Source organism: Euphorbia lathyris, chromosome 5, assembly GCF_963576675.1.
Source record: "Euphorbia lathyris chromosome 5, ddEupLath1.1, whole genome shotgun sequence".
Classification (NCBI taxonomy): Eukaryota; Viridiplantae; Streptophyta; class Magnoliopsida; order Malpighiales; family Euphorbiaceae; genus Euphorbia; species Euphorbia lathyris.
The window spans coordinates 79,292,239-79,302,335 of NC_088914.1; the positions used below are offsets into that span (position 1 = coordinate 79,292,239).

The window sequence follows — 10,097 nt, forward strand, 5'->3', positions numbered from 1 at the left end:
GATCTGGTGAAGTGGATCTTCGAGTCGGCAATGGTGCTCGTGTAGAGGCTTGGAGATCAGAGATTACACTTTAGAGATGCCTACTGGTTTAGTTTTAGAACTTAGAGATTGTTGTTTTGTACCTGCAATGCGCAGGAACATTATCTCAGTTTCTATGTTGGATGTTTCCGGTTTTAATTTTAATATTGGACGTGGTAGGATTTCTATACATCGTGGCAATATTGTTTATGGAACCGCATTTCTAGAAAATGGTTTGTATATCCTTGATCTAAAACGTAGTGAATCAATCTATAACATAAACGCTAAAAGGATTAAGACTAATGAACTGAATCCTACATATATCTGGCACTGTCGTCTTGGCCACATAAATGAGAAACGCATAACTAGGCTTCACTCTAGTGGAGCGCTAGGGTCATTTGACATGCAGTCTTATGACACGTGTGAATCTTATTTAAGAGGGAAGATGACAAAGTCGCCTTTCACCAAAACTGGTGTAAAGGCCACGGAGCTATTGGAGCTGATACACTCAGATGTATGCGGTCCAATGAGCACTAGTGCTAGATCTGGTTTTCTGTACTTTGTTACCTTCACAGATGACTATAGCCGATACGGGTATGTGTATCTGATGAAACATAAATCTGAAACTCTTTTGAGATTCAAAGATTTTAAAAATGAAGTAGAAAATCAACTTGGCAAGAAAGTAAAAGTGCTCGGGTCTGATAGAGGGGGCGAATACTGGAGCCAAGAGTTTGTCTCATTCTTGAGAGAGTGTGGGATTGTTTCCCAACTCACTCCTCATGGTACACCCCAATGGAATGGAGTGTCAGAAAGGAGGAATAGGACCCTGCTCGACATGGTCCGCTCAATGATGAGTCAAGCTTCTCTCCCTATCTCCTTTTGGGGATTTGCTTTGGAAACTGCTGCTCATATAATTAATAATACACCGAGCAAGGAAGTTAAAGGAACACCATATGAATTATGGACGGGCCGAAAGCCCAACGTTTCCTTCATGAAGATTTGGGGTTGTGATGCACATGTCAAGAAATTGATAAGTGGCAAACTAGAGTCCGAATCTGTCAAATGCCAGTTCGTGGGTTACCCTAAGGAAACTAAGGGTTATTACTTCTACAACCCAGCCGAGAATAAAACATTCGTGGCTAGGCTTGCAGTCTTTTTGGAAAAGGAATTCCTTTCCAAAGTAGACAGTGGGAGCAATATTGATCTCACTGAGATCAAGACTCACCGACTCCTGCAGCAGATGCTGAGGATGCTTAGGTAACTGATTTAGGTCCTCAAGAAATTGAGGAGGCTGAACCAGTTACACAGGAACCTAGAAGGTTTAATAGGACACATCATCAGCCCAAGAGGTACGGCTTTGTCGTGACTGATGATGGGGACATAATGGTCGATGACCAGGATGAGCCCAAGACCTATCAAGAGGCTATTGAAATCCCACAATCAGATCAATTGTGTAAAGCTATGGAGGCTGAAATGCAGTCTATGCATGATAACCAAGTGTGGAACTTGGTGGATCCACCTCCGGGTGTTAAAACGATTGGCTGCAAGTGGTGTTTCAAATTAAAAGCCGATAACACCTTCAAGGGGCGACTGGTGGCAAAAGGTTATAGACAAATCCAAGGAATTGACTATGATGAAACCTTTTCACCAGTTGCTATGTTCAAATCCATTAGGATAGTACTGGCCATAGCTGCATGGTATAACTATGAGGTATGGCAGATGGATGTTAAAATCGCTTTCCTGAATGGGAAGTTACTGGAGGATGTCTACATGACACAACCAGAGGGTTTTATCGATCCGAAGTATCCTAACCGAGTATGTAAGCTTCAAAGATCCATTTATGGATTGAAGCAAGCATCTAGGTCTTGGAATCAGAGATTTAATGAAGCCATAACTGAATATGGTTTCGTGCAGAATCCCGATGAACCCTGTGTGTATATGAAATTCAGTGGGAGCATATCCACTTTCCTGATATTGTATGTCGATGACATACTACTCATTGGAGGTGATATACCAACACTGCAAGGCGTAAAGTAGTGGTTGAGTAAATGCTTTGCAATGAAAGACTTAGGAGAAGCCAAAACGATCTTAGGGATCAGGATCTACAGAGATAGATCCAACAGACTTCTAGGCTTGAGTCAGGCAACGTACATAGACAAAGTTCTTAGAAGATTCAGCATGGACCAAGCTAAGAAAGGATTCATGCCTATGCGCCATGGGTTGAAACTTGGTAAGAAAGATTGTCCTCAGACAAAGCAGGACAGAGAGAACATGGAAAAGGTCCCATATGCGTCAGCTATAGGATCTATCATGTACTCTATGTTATGTATAAGGCTAGATGTTGCATTTGCACTTAGCATGACTAGCCGGTACCAGTCAGATCCCGACGAGGAGCACTGGAAGGCAGTTAAGGCTATCCTAAAGTACCTTAAGCGTATCAAGGATCTCTTTTTTAGTTTTTGGTGGGCAAGAGGAGCTGGCAGTATCAGGTTACACTGATGCAAGTTTCGAGACTGATGAGGACCAGAAACAATCACAGTCTGGTTATGTTTTTCTCATGAATGGCGGTGCCATTAGTTGGAGATCCTCAAAGCAGCCTACCATTACCGATTCTACAACGGAAGCTGAGTACATAGCTGCATGTGACGCTACAAAGGAAGCAGTTTGGATCAAGAAGTTCATAACTGACTTAGGTGTAGTTCCTACTATCCTAGGTGCAGTTGATGTTTTCTGTGATAACAACGGTGCCATAGCACAAGCACTCGAGCCCCGATCACACAAGAGATCCAAACATGTACTTAGAAAGTTTCACCTCATCCGGGAGATCCAGGCGACAAGTGACATTACATTACAGAGAGTTGACACCGAGAATAATGTCGCAGATCCGTTTACCAAGGCACTTGAACAGCGCCTACATGATGGTCATACTAGATCTATAGGGATTAGGGCAATGCCTGCTTGGAACTAGTCCAAGTGGGAGACTGTTGGTGTGCCCTAGTTCTTAGGCATTGGTTCATGTATATTGTATTATGCTTTTTGATTATTCTTGCATAAATACACTATTTGTGTTACATTAATAAAGGCATTAATCTAGTTCATTTATATCTTGTGCTATAATATGAATAGAGAATCCATTGATTGATAATCGTAAAACCATATCCCAAGTCTATTCTGTCATGGGAATGATTAGGACCACAGACTTGTATATTCGACGACTGTATGGTAGTAATTGATACTAGCCATAACACTTGATAAGTCAGTTGTGAATATGGGTACATGTTGTATACATATGACTAGATCGACCCGCCTGAGAAAACTACATGGTGGTTGTGTCATTAGTTTTCTTAAGTAGGTCTCTAACTGTCTTCAGACCAGATTTCATTATAATATTAATGTGGGATCCGGTTCACTTTGACATACGCCCAACAGGTCTATAACAGGATGCTAAATACGGGTATGATTGGGTGAACAAGTGAACACGTTGGTATTGATAGTGAAGTGATGGAATTACCACTCATGTAATAGTGAGATGATATCACAGGCCACTTGATAAGTAAGATTGATAAGTGTGTGGCCACACCCTAATAAGTAGTTTACTTATCTGATTCATTAATCTACTTAAGATCAAGAAACATCATAAACATCAGAGATGATGACAGCCGCCATGCCTCTAGTTTATAATATCGATATCAAATGGTAAAAGACGTTGAGAGATAACTACAGGGTCTCTGCATCTTTAGACTACCGAAACTCTGTCTTAGTTAGGCGCAGTAATGGTTTGCTAGAACCCACTTACTGACTGTGGGCCATAAGCCCACTGCTAGCTAAGGACAGTCCCATAGGATCGTGCACATCGAACATCTGAGTTAGAACTTATAGAACGGTACACTGGAGAGATGAAATTAATTAATTGATTGACAGTAAAATGTCAAGGTAATTAATTAGTGGTTGATTAATTGATTAATTGATACTTTGTATCAAGGTAATTAATTAATGAATTTAGGAGTTGAGTATTTAATTGATTAATTAGTTTGCGGAATGTAATTAATTAATTTGTAAATTAATAAAATTGCATTCGGTGAACAATTAATTAAAATTAATACGTCAATTTATTAATTAGTGTTGTTTATTTAATTGGGGTGATTAAATTTAATCTAATTATAACTAATTGCATAAAATAAATACTATTGGTATTTATTTAAGTGATTAGATTAGGATTGGATTAGTTTTGTAATTAACCAATTAACTCTAAACCTAGTTGGATTAGGAATACACTATATATATAAATTGAACTCCCTAACCCTAATTAACCAAAATTGAAATTCGGCCACCATATGCTACATACATTGAAATATTTCGGCCACCACTTTGAGAAAGTGGAGAGATCTTTTGGCAAATATCACAATCTCTCCCGTTCTTCGTTCGTTCTTCGGCTAGCACCGGTTTTAGCTCGATAGCTGTTCGTGCACCTGACTACGGAGATCTTACTACTTTGTGGATTCTTCAGCCGTCTCTAGAAGAGACAATCCGGGTAAGTTTTTACCCTTAAATGGATCCAAAAGGTTTTATTCAATCAATGGTTAACGGACAAAGATCAAACTAAAAGGGATTAAAAATAAATTTTAAACCGCAATTCCGCTGCGCTACAGTTGATTAACTGGCTATAATTCCTAACAGTCTGATGGTGCAGGAAAGTGCCGTGTCGCGATCGAGAATTTCAAATTCGCGGTCGCGGCACGCTGATTTCTTACGAAAATCAGGTGTCGAAACCCATGTTTCCGATTCTCGGCCGAGAATTTAAATTCTCGGTAAGTTCAGAAAATTCCCTACCTCTTTGGTTAATTCTGAAAATGTGAATTCTCAACTGAGAATCACTAATTTTCTCCAAAAACGTACTAAAAGCCTAAAAATAAAATAAAATCATGACTTAAACATATTTTTATGCATCTAAATTTTAATATAAAGTCTATTAATAATTAAAAATCATAAAATTGGCATGTGTAAAATTTAACTAAATTAAAAATCATTCAAACATACTAAAACTAACAAAACGAAATTAAATTAAATAAATAAATAAAATACATTAAATCTAAATGAACTTAATTGTCAGAAAAATGCGTTACAAACACAATTTTTTCGTTTGAAACATTTTCGTAATAGATTTTACATCTATTACCGCTAACTTTAAAGCGAACTCCGTTAGGTCCTTCAAGTTCTAAGGAGCCATAATCAGATACATGGAGGACTAGATATGGTCATGTCCATCTGGACTTAAGTTTACCTGGAAATAAACGGAGCCGTTAATTAAATAGCAGCACTTTGTCCCCTATTTTAAAGCTTTTGACTTTAATCTTGGCGTCGTGCCATTTTTTCACTTTTTCTTTATATATTTTCGCATTTTCGTAAGATAAATGACGTAATTCGTCTAACTCATTTAAGTCGAGCAAACGTTTCTTACCTGCTTGTTGTAAATCAAAGTTAAGTTCCCGAATAGCCCAATAGGCTTTGTGTTCTAATTCGACTGGCAAATGACACGGCTTCCCATACACTAGGCGGTATGGAGTCATTCCTATTGGTGTTTTAAATGCAGTACGGTATGCCCATAATGCATTGTTTAGTTTATAAGACCAATCTTTTCTTGAAGATGAAACTGTTTTTTCTAGGATCCATTTGAGTTCTCTATTTGATATTTCTCCCTGACCATTCGACTGAGGATGGTATGGCGTTGACACGTGGTGGCGTACTCCATATTTTTTCATAAGTATATCAAAACTTTGGTTTATAAAATGGGTACCGCCATCACTAACGATGACTCTAGGACAACCAAATCTACAAAATATATCGTCAAGAAAACCAACAACAACTTTAGAATCGTTTGTCGGGGTTGCAGTTGCTTCAACCCACTTTGAAACATAATCTACGACGACTAATATGTAAGTTTTACCATTAGAAGGAGGAAAAGGTCCCATGAAATCTATTCCCCACATGTCGAATACGTCAATTTCTAATATGTTTGTGAGGGGCATCTCATCTTTTCTACCTAAATTTCCCGTTCTTTGGCATTTGTCACAACGAGTAATAAATGAATGGACAACTTTAAACAATGTAGGCCAAAAGAATCCACATTCAAATATCCTGGCTACTGTCTTACTAACGCCGTTATGTCCTCCATATGAGCTAGAATGACATTCAGACATTATAGACTCATATTCATTTTCACTAACGCATCTCCTAATTATCCCGTCACCACAAGTTCTAAACAAAAAAGGATCTTCCCAAAAATACTTTTTAATGTCAAAGAAGAATTTCTTCTTTTGTTGGAAAGTTAATCCTTCCGGAGCAATGTTGGCTGCAAGATAATTTGCAATATCCGCATACCATGGTGACATGACACTTTTTATTTGATAGAGATGTTCATCAGGGAAATCATCTCGTATACCGATAGTTTCACCTATAGGACCGTTTTCATCTTCAAGTCTCCATAGATGATCGGCGACAAGGTTTTCTACTCCATTTTTGTCTTTAATTTCTATATCAAATTCTTGCAACAATAAAACCCATCTAATTAGACGTGGTTTTGCATCTTTTTTAGCAAATAAATACCTTAAAGCTGCGTGATTAGTATAAATAATAACTTTCGAACCTAACAAGTATGACCTAAACTTATCGCATGCAAAAACTACAGCTAACATTTCTTTCTCGGTCGTGGTGTAGTTTAATTGTGCACCGGACAGTGTGTGACTTGCATAATAGATGACATGAAGTTTCTTATCCTTCCTTTGACCTAAAACACATCCGACGGCTAAGTCACTTGCATCACACATGATTTCGAAAGGTAAATCCCAATCGGGTTTAGCAATAATAGGTGCACTGACTAAAGCAGTTTTCAATGTTTCGAAAGCTTTAACGCAATCTTCATTAAAATCAAAGGTTGAATCTTTCATGAGTAAATTAGTAAGTGGTTTGGAAATTACAGAGAAATTCTTAATAAATCTTCTGTAAAAGCCTGCATGTCCTAAAAACGACCTTACTCCCTTAACAGTAGTTGGAGGGGGTAATTTTTCTATTACTGAAGTTTTTGCTCTATCCACTTCTAATCCTTTTTCAGATATTTTGTGACCTAAAACAATTCCCTCGTCAACCATGAAATGACATTTTTCCCAGTTTAATACTAAATTTGTTTCTTCACACCTAGACAAAACTTTATCCAAATTTTGTAGGCATGAATCAAAAGAATCTCCATAAACGGAAAAATCATCCATAAAAACTTCCATGATATCTTCAATGAAATCATTAAAAATCGCAGTCATACAACGTTGAAATGTTGCTAGTGCGTTACATAGACCAAAGGGCATTCTCCTATATGCAAATGTTCCGTAAGGACATGTGAAGGTTGTTTTGTCTTGGTCATCCGGGTAAATATATATTTGAAAGAATCCGGAATAACCGTCTAGAAAACAATAGAAAGTATGACCAGCTATCCTTTCGATCATTTGATCAATGAAAGGAAGAGGAAAATGATCTTTCCTAGTTGCTTTATTAAGGTTTCTGTAATCTATACAAACCCTCCAACCGGTGGTGGTTCGTGTAGGTATTAATTCACCTTCGTCATTCCTTACAACAGTTATGCCTCCCTTTTTAGGTACACAATGGATCAGACTAACCCATTCACTATCCGAAATAGGATAAATGATTCCATTATCTACAAGTTTGGTAATCTCATTTTTTACTACCTCTTTCATATTCGGATTAAGGCGTCTTTGCCTATCCGCTTTAGGTGGCTTATCTTTTTCTAAGTGAATTCTGTGCATTACTATACTAGGATTAATTCCTTTTAAGTCTGAAATTTGCCATCCCATACTTCCTATTCTATTTCTAACAACATCTTTTAATTTTTCTTCTTGAACCTGTCTTAGCTTGTTAGAGATAATTATAGGTAGAAAATCGCCTTTGCCTAAGAAAGCGTACCTCAAATGGTTTGGTAATTCTTTAAGTTCTAATTTAGGTGGAACTATAATTGAAGGTGGAACTGGTCCATCTTCTCGAATCAAAGGCTCTGGGTCCTTATCTTCTAATTCCTCTCTCATTATAGGTTCTATTATTTCTTCTTTTTGAACAATGTCATTTACACATTCTTCAACGAGATCAAGTTTCATACAAGCGAAATCCTCCATAGGATACCTTATTGCTTGATTCATATCAAACTCGATCTTATCGTCTCCTATTCGTAAAACTACTTTCCCTTCCGACACATCGACTAGAGCACGTCCCGTGTTCATGAACGGTCTACCAAAGATTAGCGGACAATTAACGTCATATGCAAAATCTAATATCACGAAATCGGTAGGAAAAATAAATTTGTCAACTTTAACTAAAACATCCTCAATTATACCATATGGTCTTTTAGTGGTTTGATCCACTAATTGCAAAACCATATTGGTACGTTTGATATCTTCTTCTAAGCCTAACTTATTAAAAATTGATAATGGCATCAAATTTATACTTGCTCCTAAATCACAGAGACAACTGGGAAATTCAATATCTCCCAATTTACATGGAATGGTAAAACATCCGGGATCTTTGAGTTTAGTCGGCAAATTACTTGACACAATTGAACTGTAATCTTCGGTTAGTGAAATGGATGAAATTCCTTCCCAACTGTTTTTCTTTGAAATTGAATCTTTTAGGAATTTATCATAATTGGGAATTTGCGTAATCGCATCCATAAACGTCAAATTAATATGCAAATTTTTAAGTTTGTCTAAAAATGTTAAAAGTTGTTTGTCATAGTCCTTATTGCGGACTTTGTGTGGAAAAGGTGATTTGGGTACAAAAGTTTTTGTACTAGAATCAATTGGTGCATCTTTTTGGTTTAATGTATCTTCTTTGGACTTTGGTAAAGTCAAATTTCTAGGCATTTCCGGACCTAAGTAATTTTTCCCTGAACGAAGAGTGATAGCCTTTACATGCTCTTTCGGATTTTCTTCCGTATGGCTGGGAAGACTTCCCTCTTTGCGGGATGGAATTGATTTAGCGAGTTGTCCAATTTGAACCTCCAAATTATGGATGCTAGATGATTGGTTTTTAATAAGCTGATCGAATTTATTCTCGATCCGTTTAAAATCATCGTCGTGATTACTTATTTTTCCGCTCATAACATCAATAAATTTGTCGATTTTAGAAGATAAAGTGCTAATCGTATCTCTTGATTGATTTTGATAATTAGTGGTACGATTTTGATTAGCATTAGCATTATTATTATATCTCTCTAGTTAAAGTTAGGATGATTTCTCCATCCAGGATTATATGTATTGGAATAAGGGTTATTATTTTGATTTTGCCCTTGGACAAAATTTACCTGTTCAATTTCACTCATACCTTCATAATCCACATCCGTTTGGATTGGCTTACCATTAGGATCACACGGTGCCATAAACCTATCAATTTTGTGCGATAAGAAAGAAAATTGGGCTTGCAACATCGCAACTGGATCAAGATTCACTATACCTTTAACTGATGACGTAGTTGAGGATGATGGTTTCGCCATTGGTGCGTGTCCACGCTCCACGGGCCACATACTACTGTTGATTGCCATTTCCTCCAAAAGTTCTCTTGCTTGGGCCGACGTTTTCTTCATGAATAAACCCCCAGACATAGCATCTAATGAACTTCTAGTTGTAGGATTTAAACCATTGTAAAATGTTTGCATTAAAAGTTCAGCGGACAATTGGTTGTGTGGGCATAAACGTTGAAGTTCTCTAAAACGTTCTCAAGCCTCATAAAGAGTTTCATTATCATTTTGAGAAAAAGATGTTAACTCTTTTATGACTCTTGCAGTTTTTTGCTAAAGGAAATTTTTTTGATAAAAACGCTTAGGCTAATTGCTCCCAAGTCTTCAAATGATGCGGCTGGCATAGAAGTTAACCACTCTTTGGCTCGATCCTTCAAAGTAAAAGGAAAAAGGCGAAGATTGATTGCTTCCGCTGTCACGTCCGTGTCTAAAAGTTATTTTGAAGTAATTTTGATATAGATTTTTGGGTATTATTTATACTATTGAGTTTAATTTAATGGTTTAGGTG

The 10,097-nt window shown here is 37.2% G+C and overlaps 1 non-coding gene across 1 annotated transcript; it reads left to right on the forward strand.

Moving 5' to 3' along the window:
* The first annotated feature begins 9,743 nt into the window (after nucleotides 1–9,743).
* LOC136231624 (small nucleolar RNA R71) lies at nucleotides 9,744–9,850 on the forward strand. The gene has a single exon (XR_010689995.1). It is a non-coding gene; the product is annotated as a small nucleolar RNA R71 (small nucleolar RNA).
* Nucleotides 9,851–10,097: the final 247 nt, after the last annotated feature.